Source organism: Thermobia domestica, chromosome 6, assembly GCF_964235325.1.
Source record: "Thermobia domestica chromosome 6, izTheDome1.hap1.1, whole genome shotgun sequence".
Classification (NCBI taxonomy): domain Eukaryota; kingdom Metazoa; phylum Arthropoda; class Insecta; order Zygentoma; family Lepismatidae; genus Thermobia; species Thermobia domestica.
This window is the reverse complement of record NC_137459.1, coordinates 207,108,822-207,125,955: the sequence shown is the minus strand read 5'-3', so window position 1 is coordinate 207,125,955 and position 17,134 is coordinate 207,108,822.

Below are 17,134 nucleotides of genomic sequence, written 5' to 3'. Positions count from 1 at the left end.
CTATTTTTGAAAAGGTTGGGCGGCAATTTATTTTTTTCTTTTTTTCTTTTCTTTTTTTTTGGATCACTTAGCACGGATTGACCCATTACTGCTATTGCTGGTATTAAAAACAAACACTACGCATTACCCCATATCATTTCACTAAGTTAGAACAAAATACTTGGACACCGCAGTGTAAAATGTATTTTCTTTTTATGATTTTACGGAAAACACAATGTGTGAACACAATAAAAACTAAACAATAAAAACCTTCGATATGAAGTACTTTGCGTCTCTCGATAAATCATGTGTGTTTGCTGTCTAATAGAAAACAATGTGGACTCACCTTTATAGGGTCCTCAGATTCTTTCCCGTTTAGCCATATGTTTTATTTTCTTTATTACAATAAAAGTTTTTTTTTTAATTATCGTGTCAGACGAAGAAAGGAAATTGTGTGGATACACGACATTTCACTTTGGTAAGCACATTAACAGGAAAATATATTATAATTTCTTGCAGACCAAAATGTGGACAATATGTTAATGAATAGGATTTTTTCAGTTTTTTTTTTTTAATATAAACAATGACCGGTGTGTTATCGTCAATAAAGCTCTACACAAGTCAAGACCTAACCGTTGATCGCGAGCTAATAATAGCTAGCGAGGACACTGCGGTAGATCGAGTTAAGGCTCCGGTGGGCTAACTATGAAATGTAAGTTTCTAGGCAAGAAACAAATATAAGATTTTTTTAAAGAAAATGGTAGTTCTTCTGGTTGATAGCTTACAGTAGGATATAAAAGCTGAACAGTAGCTCGGAAGCTTTATAAGTTAGCGCTACACTACAGAACTTTGTCACAGAATTTTGAAAAAAGGAATCCATTTATTATTATTATTATTATTATTATTATTATTATTATTATTATTATTATTATTATTATTATTATTATTATTATTATTATTATTATTATAAGGACAAAAGAAGGAAAGAAAAAGTCATATAGTCAAAAGGAACAGAAAACGTATTTCGCAGATATTTCTTAGGTTTACACATGAGCGCAATAATAGTGTTACGTTTATAAATTTACAGATAGAATTATCATTTTATGACATCAAGAAATGGAATATTAATATTTGCTAGCTGATAACAGTAATGAACTTTGTTCCGTACTTCTTCTAGGTGGAAAGGAGTTGTGACATGTTAATTAGGATCATTCTTGTGACTAGAGTTGTAAGTTTGATCACTATTAGCAGTTTGTGCGCAGGGACAATTCCACAGTTTCTAGGAAATAAGTGAAGCAACATATCATTGCGAAAGTCGCCAACTTGAATGCAATGTTGCTGTGCTGTTGAATTGGCTTGATCTGCCTTGTTGTGTACTATCTGAAGGGTAATGGAACAGTTATTATTGAAGGTAGAAGCTTGGCTGAGAGTCCAGTACAGTTAAAGTTGCAAAGGCCCTCCCACCGGGAATCGAAACCGGGGCTCCGTACGCCATAAGCAACGCACAAGCCACTAGACAGCAAGGAGAGGTATTGGACTACCCTATTGCTTACAATTCGAGTTTCTACTTACTGCGGACATAGTACGTACGGGGCTAGCATGGATGGAATTACACCTCTGTAAGTAGTAACACTAATCAATTCATATATGCGCTTTTTTTTATCGTTATTGAATAAAATGTTTTCTGAACTCAGCATAATAATATTTGCCATTTTAACTTATATGCTATGCAACTATTATTATTATTATTATTATTATTATTATTATTATTATTATTATTATTATTATTATTATTATTATTATTATTATTATTATTATTCAATTTAGTAACCTGGAAAGGAGCTGTAGTCTTTCATTCACAAGTTTGAACATTTGAATATTTTGTTTTTTCCGTTGCCGTCTTGTACCGGAGAACGTTTTACTTAATAGTGTTTCTTTAGGTTAAATATGCTTTCTTAGCTTTAAAATAACACGTAACAATAAAAAAAGGAACAAAGAGGTTACTTCCATACAATTATAAACCAATTAGGGCCGTGTCTGACGTTTTCAGCTCAGATCGTCAATACCTATCTAACAACATGGTGAACTTCTTTTCAAAGTATTATGAAAACTATTTGCTTTATGCAGTGCGAACTTTCTCCAGATATTAGCCCACCCCAATAGTGTGTGTTAAGTTTTTTTTTTTTTTTTTTTTAATTTTAATCTAGCTCTTATAGTTCATTAATATTACTTTTTGCAATGAAATATGACAGCGCTGGAAAGCACATAAGAGGGTTTCTTTTCCTGTTCGTGGAGTTGCAGATACCTGATCCATTAACACTACTGTTCCTCACTGCTCTTCAAAAAGTTGGTATTATAGTGAAGCAAGTTGCGAAATGAGATAAGATCGTTCATCTAATAATGCGGAGAATGAATACCTTCGAATATATATTAGTTGACAATCTGATCATATGGTTCAGAAGAAGAAAGGGTTGCAGGAGGCAAGACTGGCTGCTGTCAAAAATGAGACAACCTATCCACCTACAAATCGTTTTACTTGTATTTTATTACAAGACTTCTTGTCAAACTGGGTACACTTTCCCTATTTTCCTATTGAAACCATTTTTGATCCCAAACATTGGTTCTTGTACTGTGAAAAGAGGAGACACGTCAGAGGAAGCGCAAATCTTAAAGCATCGTCATCAACATTTTGCTTTCCAAAATAAGGAATATGACTTTTTTATATATATTTTTATATTTCTTTATTATTTGTTTTGTATATTTCCTTATACATTACTTTCTTTTATTATTCTTAAGGGTCGGTGGTGTGATATTGTTGTTTTAAATGTATTATCTGTCAGAAAAGTAAATGTACACCTGTTTTTTGAGTCTGGCATTCCTGCGCTCCATCCACGGAGAGTATGAGAATTAAATCAATCAAATGTTTACTGAGGGACAAGAAAAAAGTCTAATTTGAATAAGACATTGCACAGGGGCACAAGCTGTGAATACGAATAGTGCATTGTGTAAATAAAGGGCGAAACCGGAAGAGAAAGCCAGAAACAGCTGCTAAACGGAGAAAATAAGACTAAAAATTGTCGAAGTGGGAACATAAAATACAAATACAAGAAATATGCCAACAACTAGGCGCTTAACAAGCAACGATCTTGGTGTAGTTGTTAAGACGCTAGAATACAAATCCAAAGAACGGTGGTTCGAATCTGCTCCAAGTATTTTTTAAATAATTTATACAGCACATGAAAGCTGGTAAAAGAGAGGGTATTACCCGTTTAATATGTTAAGTTAAAACGAGTTAAAAATTTCGGTGAAATTTATTAGAGAATTGAGACAATGAAAATAAGGAAGCAAGTATATTTAATCAGGGGATGTATCAGAGGGTGGTGACCGGAAAAACTGGTAATTTTCCCGAATTTCGCCTATGTGAGTCTCTGCGATAGGCAAATTTCTTCAGAAATGTGCCTATTGCAGAGAGAGAGAGAGAGAGAAAGAAATAAATAAATAGAGAGAGAGAGAGATGCTCCCGGAACTGAGAAAGTGCTGCTTCCATCCAAACCAACGAGATGACAAATAGACGCTTACATAATAAGAATGCCGAATACAAACAGCCATAAAACAGCAAAGTAATAATTGCAAGCGTTATCACCTAAGGTTCCAAGATCCGAACAACATATCACGAATATATCGAATGCCAAAATATTGCGACTTGCACAACTCCCCCTCTCCCCAAATGTGTCCTATGAAAACAATCACTAGTTTTGGGATGAGGGACCATATTGAGACTACAATATTAAACTATATAAGTAGACTTTTAGCAGAATCGTATTGAGTTATTTTTTCCACAACTAGTTTTATTGATATTCAAGACAGCAAAAGCACTAAATTTGTTAACGACAAAGCGAAGTTATTGCAACACTGCGTTACACAGTGAGTCATGCATATTACACTCGTGAGATTTTACTATGCAGAGGCTAGCCACCGAAGCACGTTGAATAACGCCTGAAGGAAGTAGCGAGGACAGATAGCGACACAGTGAACGAAAGAAGCAATGCATTACAGACATTTCAAGAAAAAAAAAAAAGAAAGATCCCTCTTTCCACACTTCATTCTGTAGTTTTAACTTCCATTTCCCCATCAAATTTACATGCCAAGACTATTATACAGTTCCATTACACTTAATCCAGGGCCTTCTAACAACTTTGTTCTATGAAGGAAAACGTCGAACACTGCACTTATAGATATATCATACATAGACAGTTAAGTAGTAATAGATGAATGCAAATACCCCACATAATATCGATTGTCTAAATATACACTATTTTCAAAAAATTAGACACATAAAAAACATTCACAACACCATTATAACCTATCATAGGTTAGTTCCACTTCACAAGTGGTAGAATGAAAACCGTAGACTGACCGTGGAATGAAAACCGTAAAAAATAGAATGATTTTTTTTTAAATTGCAATTATGAACACAAGTTAGTGAAGGAAACAATTGCAGTCAATGAAAAGAAGATGATTCGAGGTCGGGTTTCGAGAAATAACTTGATAATGAGATGAAAACAGAATTTTATAAAAGGAATGGTTATGATGCGCTAGACACAACATGGTTTCCTGTTTCGTCTCGTCATGTGAAAATGTCCCGTTTTAGAAAGGCGAGAAAAAGCCTGTGTTTCGTCTTGTGCAGTGGCGGATATATCTATGGGGCGAGGGGCCTAGACCCCTCACTTTTAGATTGACAAAAATAATTTAAGCTATTATTTGTATAGTTTTGAAAATTTATAGTAAGGTCATTATATACTTATCATACTCTAAATTCAGGCAGCCCCCAGTTTTTACCTTCTAGATCCGCCACTGGTTTCGTGGCTATCCCGGTGCCATCTCGTGTTTTCGAAACGAGACAAATTGTTATCTAGTCTCCTTTCCTCTAATTTTATTTCGTAAACCTCATAATAATAGAAGTAAAATTTGAAGCCATGCGGCTTCGAAATGTAACGAAGTTTACAAGTTAGAATTGATAATCGGACAAGAGAGGGCTATGAAATGCTTTCAAGACATTTAAAACGCGACGAGTCCAGACAAGGACCTGTCACGTCTAGTCTAGGAAAACGAGACGAGACAGACGCTTTGTCTAGTCTCGTTTCTGATTTAACAAAACCTATATTGTCTCGCCCATGCTGGATTGTTAGCCTCTCACCAGAGATGAAGTAGATCGTGAGCCGTGGGTCAACAGGACGTGACCTACTGACACCCACCACCCGCCGTGACCCACCATAACCTACATACTACCCATTACGACCCACCGATATACTCTGCTTAGTGCATTGTATATAGCATCCTCTGAAGAGTGGTGAATTTGTCTAAATTTTACTTTTAGGATCTCCATTTCCTTCTTATTCTTCTTTTGCATTGGTTTCTATTTACTTACCTGAGATGAGTATATCTAGCAAGGACAAGGCAGACTTTGTTAAATGTACTTAGGGACCATCTTTCGCGAGGTGGTAGTGCAAATTTAAACTGGGAGAGCGCAATAGCCAGAAATAGCTTACAAAAAGCGTCTGAAAGTTTCGACTCTCCGTATATATGGTGCGACGCCTAAAATTATGAAGTAGCGATGTGGCAGATTGTGGAGCATTCACGACTCTCGTTTAAAGGGTCCAGCGTTCGATTCCCGCTCGAGTCAACTTCTTTTTGCTTTTTACCAATAAAGTAGTCATTTATAACTACAGGTAAAATATTAATTTACTACTTGTTCATATATTCTAAACGATAGGAATTTTCAAATCAGTTGTAAAACTTTTCAATGTTTTATGTGAACTAGATACAAAATATAACCTATTTCATAAATATATTGATATCACTAGCTGTATTACGGTTACCATAGTCGCTGTGTCCGAAGTTTCGTGTCTACATCTGTGGACAGTGTGCGAATTGCAAGGGGGATGAGGGGGAAGAATCCGCTAGGGAATACTGGATGTATGCTATAGCCAAAGAGGATTTCCGAATAATCCCCCTTGCAATTCGCACTCTGTCCACAGATATAGACACGAATCGTCAAGAAAATTTTTCATTTAACGACTATACGAAATCGGTTATATTTGTATCTAGTTCACATGAAACATTGAAAAGTTTTACAACTGATTTAAACATTCATATTGTTTAATGCATTATAAACATACAGTGAATTAATGTTTTAAATGTAGTTATAAATGACTTCTTTATTGGTAAAAGCAAAAACAAGTTGACTTGAGCGGGAATCGAACTCGCGATCCTTTACGCGTGAATCGTGAATGCCCCACACTCTGCCACACCGCTATTGGGAACTTTATGCGTCGTATCATATATACTGCGAGTCGAAACTTTCAGACGCATTTTCTAGGCTATTTCTGGTTATTGCGCTCTCCCAGTTTGTAATATTAACACTTTAAAATGCACTACTATCTCGTGAAAGTTCATTTAACAAAGTCTGTTTTTTTTCTTGTATGATATAGTCATCTCAGGTAAGTAAATAGAAACAAATGCCGAAAAAGAGAAAAAAAAGAAAATAGAGACCCTAAAAGTAAAATATAGACATATTCACCACTGTTCAGAGGATGCTATATACAATGCACTAAGCAGAGTATATCGGTGGGTCGTAGTGAGTCTGTAGGTTATGGTGGATCGCTGGTTTGTGGTGGGCCACGGTGGGTGGTGGATTGCAGTGGGTCACATCCTGTTGACCCACGACCCACTAACGGACTTACACATCTTCACCCATATGTCTCACTTGACACAAGACCCACTTCAATTCTGGTGAGAGGTTTCCAATTCAGCATGGGAGAGACAATATAGGCTTTATTAAATCCGAGACGAGACGAGAGAAAAGGTGTGTCTCGTCTCGTTTTCCGACAGAAGACGTGACATGTCCTTGTCTGGACTCGTCGCGTTTTAAATGTATCGAAAGCATTCCATAGCCCTCTCTTGTCCGATTATCAATTCTAACTTGTAAACTTCCTTACATTTCGAAGTCGCATGGCTTCCAATTTTACTTCTATTATTATGAGGTTTAAGAAAGAAAATTAGAAGAAAGGAGACGAGATAACAATTCGTCTCCTTTCGGAAACACGAGATGACACTGGGATAGCCACGAGACGAGACACAGGCTTCGTCTCGAATCGCTAAAATGAGACAATTTAACATGAGGAGAAGAAACAGGCAATCATGTTGTGTCTAGTGCATCATAATAATTTCTTTTCTAAAGTTCTGTTTTCATTTCATTATCAAATTATTTCTCGACGTCCGACATCGGGTCGTGTTTCACTGACCGCCACGGTTCCGGAACTTTAGGTGATAATGCTTGCAATTATCACTTTGATGTTGTATAGTGGTTTGTATTCCACATTCTCATTATGTAAGTGTCTATTTGTCAACTCGTTGATTTGAATGGAAGCACCTCATTCTCAGTTCCGGGAACATCTCTCTCTTTCCGTTTCAGAGGTGATGATAGACAAAAAGAGCAAAATTGCATAGAAATTTTACGGCATTTCTGGCAAGATGGTCTCTGCAATATGCACATTTATGAAGAAATTTGCCTATCGTAGAGACACACATGTGCGAAATTCGGGAAAATTTGCAGTTTTTACGATTACCACTCTCTGATACATATCCCTGATTAGATATACCTGCTTCATCGTTTCATTGTTTCACTTCTCTAATAAATTTCACCGAATTTTTAAATTATTTTTCACTTAACGTATTAAACGGATAATATGTTCTCTTTCACTACATTTCATGTGCTCTATGCATTATTTCTAAAACCTAAAAAAATATATACTCCTTGGAGCAATTCGAACCGCCGTCCATAGGTTTTGTAATCTAGGGCCTTAACCTCTACACGAAGATCGTTGCTTGGTAAACGTTTAGTTGTTGGAATATATGTTCGCATTTGTATTTTATGTTCCCACTTCGACAATTTCTACTTTCTTTTTCTCCACTTTCTCTGTATTGATTTAATTCTCATATTCTAGATGGTTAGAACTCAGGAATGTAGTGGCTAAGACGCTAGATTGAAAATACAAATGACGTAAGTTCAAATCCACTACAAGTAGAAAATTTTTTGATAATACATACAGCACGAGAGAGGTGGTAAAAGAGAGCGTATTACCCTTTAATATGTTAAGTGAAAACTTGGTAAAAATTCCATTGACATTTGTTAGAGAAGTAATGCAATGAAAACGAGGAAGCAAGTATATTTACTCAGGGGTCTGAATCAGAGGGCGGTGATCAATAAAACGAAATTTTTCCGAATTTCACACATGTGAGTCTCTACAATAGGCAAAGTTCTTCAAAAATGTGCCTATTACAGAGACCGTCATATTCCACTGATTGCGCTAGCCAAAGTTAGTTTAACAATAACAAATGGTGTAGTGTTTTTTCCTTATAACGATAGATTAAAAAGTGCATACTGCAGATGAACGAAGTGTTTCGAATTTCTTAGTAATTTCCTTGCCCTTTCCCAATTAACATGCGTAAGTCGTCTCTATCATGATACAAATGTTTGAGTCCACTTTCTTAAGTATTGCTCATTTAGTATGAGAAGTCACTCTTTGATTCTTCACGATTGCTTTAAAAAAATAACTTGAAAAGGATTTGAAGCTATATTGATTAGCTGTATTACTCACAAGTCCAGCACTTCACCACTACATTATCTTCTCATCCAACATCATAAGCTAAATATTGCTAAGTTTAGCCCTGATGTTTGGAACGAACCGGTGATATTCCTGTAATGATATTTCCACCAAAGTGCATGCCGAAGTTAATTTATTCGATGATCTGGAGACAAGTTAGTGCCAATTAATAAACTAAATAACATACAATGGAGTAACATTACAGAAATGATATCGTATTATACAGTAATTTCGCCGGGCAAGTTCAATAGTATAATAATAATAATAATAATAATAATAATAATAATAATAATAATATTTTTTTCATCGGTCCTGTGCGGAAAGTGAGAATTAAATCAACCACATGTATAGTCAAGGTAAGGAGCAAAGCCAAAACTGAATAAGACATTGAAGCGGGTCACAAGCTGGGAATAAGAATAGTGCATGGTGTAAATAAAGGACGACACCCACAGAGAAATCAAGAAAGACCAGGTAAAAGGAGAAAAAAGAGTAGAAATTGTTGAAGTGGAAACACAAAATACAAATACAAATAGAGATGAGCATGAGTCGAGCCAAAATTCGACTCGACTCAAGTTCAAATCGAGTCGAGTCAAAGGTAATTTTCTTGAGTTGAGTTCCGAGCCAAGTCGCTGTTTTCGAGGTCGAGTTTCGAGTTGAGTCGAGTGTGATAATGGCTCGCCCGCTCGTTCAGCTCGTTTTAACTCGTTTTGAAATAATGGCCTGATTAGAATGGAAAGTGAAAGCCATGAAAAGTGGAAGCAGTAATGTGGAATACTTTTAGTGTTGCTCACGACGTGGGTTCATCTCGTCTCGTAAATTTAGTGCATCTCGTGGGGCAATTTTGGTGTGTCTCGTCTCGTCTAGATAACGAGAGGACAAGAGTTTTTTTTTAAAAAAAATATTACGAGACAGCCTCAAAAGTCGTAATCACCAATATAAGTATATACTGTAGTTCTTAAAATCAAGGCTGAGACCTGCACGGTCGAATTCTTGAGCCCAAGCAGAAAACCAACCCGGGTAGCGATATGAACCGGCTCGGCTCGTATCAACTGAGCGAACAGCACGAGTCGGCTCGGTTGGGATAAGCCGTCGGCTCGGCCCAATTGAGCCGATAACCTGAGCCGGCTCTGTTGGAACGAGCCACCGACTCGGCTCAATTGAGTCGATGGCTCGAGCTTTCTCGGTTAGGATGGGTCACCTACTCGGCTCATGTGAACCGGTTCGAGCCAGCTAAGTTGAAACAAGTCCATCGGCACGGTTCGACTCAGCTTAACTAAGCCGATGGCTCAAATCGGCTCGGTTGGGTGAGCTGTTGGCTCGGCTCAGTTCTCGGTTCGGTTCGGTAGTGAATGGGCTATAAGCGGAGCCGCTCGAGCCGTTGAGGAGGATATCTTTTAATAATGTTTGGCTCGAGCCCGAATACTTGCCCCTTCGGAACTCAAACCCAGAACGTGACCGATGTCCTTGCCTTCCGAAGACTACTCAAAGACCGAGATCGACAGTCAATTAGCTTTTATTATTCAGATACAAACCGCATATCTTTTAAAGATTATACACGGTGTTGATATAATAATAATAATAATAATAATAATAATAATAATAATAATAATAATAATAGCATTAAAAGTTTTAAACTTGCCCTAAAATTTGGCAAAACTTACTTAAAAGTAGAGATTTCGGGGAAAGGGTTTCGTACCTTCAAGACACACCTCTGCAGCTACCAAAATTTAAAACTAGAGCGTTAAATGAAGTTTCATGTAGAAAGTATTCTACTGTATGTTTTAAGGAAAATAACTGTAATAAAATAACTAAATGTCACACAACAGTAATTAATATAATATACTAATTTTTAGGATATGCAGAGGTAAATATAAAAGCTTTGCTACAAAAATACCTAAACAGACCATAATTTTTGAAATACAATGTAACGAAATAGCCTATGAGATTCAGTCTACAGAGCAATTGTTACTTAAAGAATGGACATACACTATTTCGGGAATCGAGACAAGACGGGAAATGTTTACGATACTTTTCGTCTCGTCTCGATACTCATCTCCAAAGCAAGACGAAAATTTTGAGTTAGCCTTGTCCCGTCTCGAATGCAAAATCTTAATTATCATGTTATTTAGTTTGTTTTAGAAACTAGATGGGAAATTCCTCTTCTCGTGGGCAACATTAAACGAAACCGAAATATTCTTTCCAAATGTCACGTTTCTGTTTGTAATGGTACGACCTAAGCGAAAATTAGCTCCTAGCTTTTAATCTTCTACGAGATAATAATAATTATTATTAGTTTATTATTATTACTATTATTATTACTATTATTATTCCTGAAGATTTGATAGTTCAAGTATTGAAACATCCGAGTATTCAAATATCTGAATATAATAAAACGTATGTCATCGCCGATCAATCGCCATCAAAAATCCTAAAGTAAAAATAAATAAATAAATAAATAAATAAATAAATGCGACGTGGATTCGCACAAGCACCTTGACCACTGAATCGCGATCGCTAAGCGGTAAACGATTCGTCTTTAGTCTTGTTACGTTAGGTTTCTTTATCTCCGCTTGCAAACTTGTATATTTCTTCGATTCAAAATGTCTTTCGTATATCTTTCATGATGTCGGCAAAGTTTACATTAATAACTTGAGTTGTTCTTAAACCGTTGGTTCACAAGTTTATTTTTTCTTCACACAAAACTACAGATATGACAGATTGAATTCTCATACTCTACATTTCTGTCAAAGCAGTCGCCATTACCTGGTCAAAGATTATTTCCGCCATGATTCATATTAACCAAGATAAACTCATTTTTGGGAAGTGGAATTTTCACTTTCCGGATTTCGGAAAATTTTGGATTCAGTTAAACTCCGGAATTCAGAACAACTTCGGAACTCGGAAAGAATCCGGAATTTAGAAAATTCCCGAATAGAGAAAAACTCCGGATTTCGAACCGCATTTTTTTCGAATTCCGGAATGTTAACGAAATCAGAAATTTACAAATTTCGGATTTTTCCGAATTCCGGAATTATTCCAAAATCGGAATTTTCCGAATTCCGGAATTTGCCCGGTTTTACTTTCGGGAATCCGGAAAGTAAAAATTCCGGAATTGGACATCCCTAGTTTATACCCAACCTTTCAGAACACTTGGCAAGTAGCTGTCTACAAACAAACAAGTAATGCAAAGCATTTTGTATCCTGCAATACCTCATGTAGTAAAATCCGACAAGAGTTTCAGTATCTAACCAGAAATTGCACGTATCTAGCTACTGGAAGCTGAGGTATGAAGAATTGTATGGTGTCTTATCTTTTTGTTTCATACAACCCTGCAAACCACTGAATATCTAACTTTTGTTAAATCCAAGTTGTAGTACTCACAGTTTCATCCATTTTTGTCTATATGATCGCGTTACTAAAGCTTATTATATTATAGCGTTAATAAGTCTTTCTCTGCTCTCCCGTAAGATTGTGATACGATCTACCACATGATACAGAACAAATTATCAATTTAACCAAGTTGTTGTATTACTACACATCTGCTTCCGCCTCTGTCAACTCTGGTCGATCTCGTTGACCGCAACATATTTTTTATATCCCTTTCTTCGTTTACTGAACTAAACAGTAACTATTCTGAATAATACGAGTGCGCATGCCTCTTAGATAAATATTTCTGATGCCAATAGTTTGCGTTTTGCCCAAGGAGTGTTCTTTTTCTTATTCCCAACATGATCCTTTTATTACATTATATGAAGACATGTAGGTCTAAATACCTCATGTATTACATAGAATGTAGGTTTAACTCTTCCAGCAAAGAAGGAACATGTGATCATAGTATGCAACCCACAGAAGTGATAGCTGGCAATACAGTGGTCGAAATGCTTAACGACACAGGGGGTGAGCGGTACTCTCCGCGCTGGTCTAGTAGCTAGCACGCGCGCCTTTCGTGTATGGTATCCCGGGCTCGATTCCCGGCGGGAGAGCACTTACGATTTTCAACTATCATTGATGTTTCTGTGTTCGTCTCCCTTCGTTATAAGTTATTAGAAAAAGCAAGTTAAACGAGTGAAGCAAGTAAAATTAGCAATAAGTAAGTTACTGAAACAGGTTCGGTCAGTCAGTTTTAAAAAGTGGACAATGAACTGGCTTTTCGCGCCGTCCATGCGAGTTCGAATCTATCTCGGCTTGATTTTTTTATCCATTTGAGAAAAAGTATTTTTTTTATTTTCGCTACAGGTAGTCACTCTTTTCGTATTTTTCGCCGTCCTTCACAGTTAAAGTAACTGGCTATTATTATTCTTTCTACAAATGATGGATCTTCTCTTTGGTTTCATGTCAAACATGCACACGTAATGATAATACGCCGTTAATAATAATAATAATAATAATAATAATAATAATAATAATAATAATAATAATAATATGAAATATTACTAGCTAACTCGTGTGTGTATTTCGACAATATAATTTTATATGATTATGTGGAAATAAGTAAGGCTGGCTAGCGCCCTTCCCCCTATTTTTTTCGATGCGCCTTATGGATCCACGGTGTCCAACGTTGGTCCATCCCACTATCACCTCCTGTTCTCTCGATATGAGTTATCGACATTTTGCCTAAAGAGGGCTCTGCCGTGGCCACATGACTCCCCATGAAAATGACTCTTCGTTCATTTTGCATTGAAATCGCTTATTTTTCTGAGTACTATGAGTGCATACTGTCCAACGTTGCTCCCATCACTATACAATTTCCCGTTCTCTCGAAATAAGTTGCTAATATTTTGTTTGTAAGGGAGATATAGCGTTACAATCATTACGTTTGAAGAAGAATTGAGGAAAATATTGCCTTGCCACAAACAACACCTTTTGTTATTATTATTATTATTATTATTATTATTATTATTATTATTATTATTATTATTATTATTATTATTATTATTGTTGTTGTTGTTGTTGTTGTTGTTGTTGTTCTACTTACCACCAATGTTGCCTACCTTTAGTTGCAATGCAAGGTGTTACTAGAAAGCAAATCAAATAACACTCCTCGCCATTCACGCTTCCGAACTCGAAATACATGATTTACAGTTCTCTGTGTTAGGGGAAAGCACATTTATTATATTATTCTTTCAAATAACACATTTCACAAGTTACTTCACTTTCAATGTGTAATTTCATATCATCACTAACAACCATCTTGTGCCAATAGGAAAATATCCCCACTCCTGCAAAAAGAAAGCCTGATCGTAGCAAAAGGGCGTGAACCTTCTTTAGGCGATTAATCGGGTCCAATATTTCAAAAAAAGAGGATAAGTCCCTGTACACAAATATTTCAGTAAAAGAGGAACAGTTACTCAAACGTTTTAAATACCTAATCATGGGCGAAATGTGGTTCCCTTGGAACTTTTTAAGAGTTTGAGGGGTCGCCATTTTGAACATTTTAATCTAATTATTCTGGTTAACGAACTCATCAAGATATTTCAACAGTTAATGTTTGTGCCAAGTTTTGTCTAAATCCGCTGGAAATTAGGGTGGTTATATCATTCTCAAATAGCGTTATATATATATACAGATAGACAGATAAATAGACACACAGAGGGAGAGAGAAAAAGTGTTTTGCTCCCTTCTCCCTTCTCGCACCTGTGCTGCGTCAGAGCTAAACCGGGCCTTTTTGCAAAACGTATTGAGCAGCCTAACCTAAACATAAGCCATTTATTGGCTAACGTAGAAACGTGGTCGAGAGGTGTAAGGCATGTAGAGATTGTATTTTTAATAACCATGAGTATGGGTTCGAACCCCTCCACTTACTTTTTGCAGCTACGTCAGAACGTTCAATTTTTATTTTTTACTAATTGGAAATGGCGTTTACATTCAAAAGAAGCGGAATTTTGGTGGCATTTGTTCGAATGTTCTTTTCTTTCGAAATGAAGACAAGAATAAAAGCAATACTCAAAAACAAAAAGTATTATCAGTACAAAACATTACCAATAATAATTGCTACGAAAGACTAAATACGACCTCTTTTACCATCTCTCATGTGTTGTATGTATTATTAACAAAAAAATAAAAATGTCGTTGCCGGGGATTCGAAATGGCGTCCTTTGCATTCGTAAGCCAACACTTTAACCACTACACCAAGACCATGGCATGGTAAACGTTTAGTTGTCGGCGTATTTGTTGTATTTGTGTTTTATGTTCCCACTTCGACAATTTTTACTTATTTTTCTGTTTAGCAGCTGTTTCTGGCTATTTCCGTGTCGCCCTTTATTTACACTATGAACTATTCGTATTCACAGCTTGTGCCCCTCTGCAATGTCTTATTCAGATTAGACTTTTCTTCTTGTCCCTCAGTAAACATTTGATTGATTTAATTCTCATACTCTCCATGGATGGAGCGCAGGAATGCCAGACTCGAAAAATAGGTGTACATTTACTTTCCTGACAGATAATACATGCCCCAACAGAAGATTAGGATGACGATATAAAATAGAGTTTTTGCGAATAATTGAAACGGATATTTGACAAACACCCACGATACCATATGAAAATTCTATTAGTAGATTTCAATGCGAAGGTAGGACGAGAGGATATTTTCAAACCGATTATAGGGAACGAAAGTCTGCATAAGAAAAGTAATGACAATGGTATTAGACTCGTGAACTTTGCAACACCCAAAAACCTAATCGTGAAGAGTACAAAAATTCCCACATCGCGACGTTCATAAATACACATGGACCTCACCAGACGGAAAAACACACAATCGAATTGATCACGTTTTAGTAGTTAGGAGAAGTAAATCTGTCATAATTGATGTCCGGTGGTTTAGAGGGGCTGATTGTGATACTGATCACTACCTGGTAGCAGCGATAATAATAGAGAGATTATCGTTGAATAAAATAAATATTCAATATCCGAAAACGGAGAGATTTAATTTAAAGTAATTAGATGAGAGACAGGTTAGAGAGGAATACAAAATTGAAGTTTCGAATAGATTCTGGGCTTTAGAACATTCGGAATGCACTAGTGTTGGGGACACTTGCATTTAAATTAAAGATGGTATTAAAATTTCACCAAAGGAAAAATTGTGACACGCGGAAATACATAGGAAAAAGTCATGGTTTGACCAGGAATGCATTATACTAGCACAAAAGAGAAAACAGGCAAAATTACGTCTGCTACAAATTCCGAATGATATGACTACATAAAATTTCGTAGGCATACTGCGGGAAACTTTCAAAACTTTTAGAACAAAGAAACGCGATTTGAAAGCTAAAATTAAGGAACTTGAAGGTAAAAGTAAAAGTAAAAACATTCGGGACATGTATAAGGGAATCAACGAATTTAAGGAAGGTTATCAACCTCCTGCTTATATGTTAAAGAAAGCTGACGGAACAGTTCTCACTTATGCGGATAGCATCTTAAACAGATGGAAAGATTCCTTTGACGATTTGTTGAGCACACAGCAAAAATTAATTTGCGTGGAGGAAAGGAGATACACACCGCAGAACCGCATTTTCCAGAACCTAACCGAATAGAAATAGGAACCGCTATAAAGAAATTAAAGAAACACAAACCTCCGGGTGTAGACGAAACTCCGGCTGAGTTAATTTTAGCTGGAGGCGAAAAATTGTGGAACAAGATACACAAACTCATTCTCCTTATCTACAACAATTAAGAATTGCCATAAGAGTGGAAAAAATCAATCATTGTTCCAATACACAAGAAAGACGACAAAACGGACTGTAAAAATTATCGAGGCACTGCTCTTCTGTCAACATCCTACACAATTCTATTAGCAAGATTGACCCCATACGCAGGTGAATTATTGGAGATTACCAGTGCGGATTTAGACGAAATCGATCAACTATCGACCACATATTTACCGTTCGCCAAATACTCGAAAATAAGTAGGAATACAATATCCCGATACATAAACTATTTATTGATCTTAGAAAGGCTTACGACTCGGTTAGGAGAGAAGCATTGGACTAGGCAACAAATTGAAACTTTTTGTTTTGTAACTGGAATGAAAGTATATGTTCTTTACTAATTTGGGGTCGCTGAATTCAATGGTGTATTTAGAAATTTTCTATCCCGACACATTTCTGAGTTACAGAATATGGCCAGTTTCCATATCCCATATAGGCTTGCTATATACAGCGCATCATATATTGGAATAGTAAAGTAGTAAATCATTCTTTTCTGCACCGTAATTGAGAAGACACACTAGAGAAATTAGTTTTACGAGGTACTTATATGTTTCTGCTGGAAATAAACCCTTGATGATCTTCTCTTGTGTGATTTAGAGTCGGACTCCTTTCACAAAAAGAAACAGTAGTCGCCCATCATTGAAGATTCCCATCTGACTAGGTACCGGCGTTCCATTTGGGAAATTTCTTGGTGGAATCGTTCTCCGTGTTCATCACTCACATCACACAAGTTTGGAGGGAAAAAAATCAAGTGAGAATCAAGGAAATGTAGCTTCAATGACATGC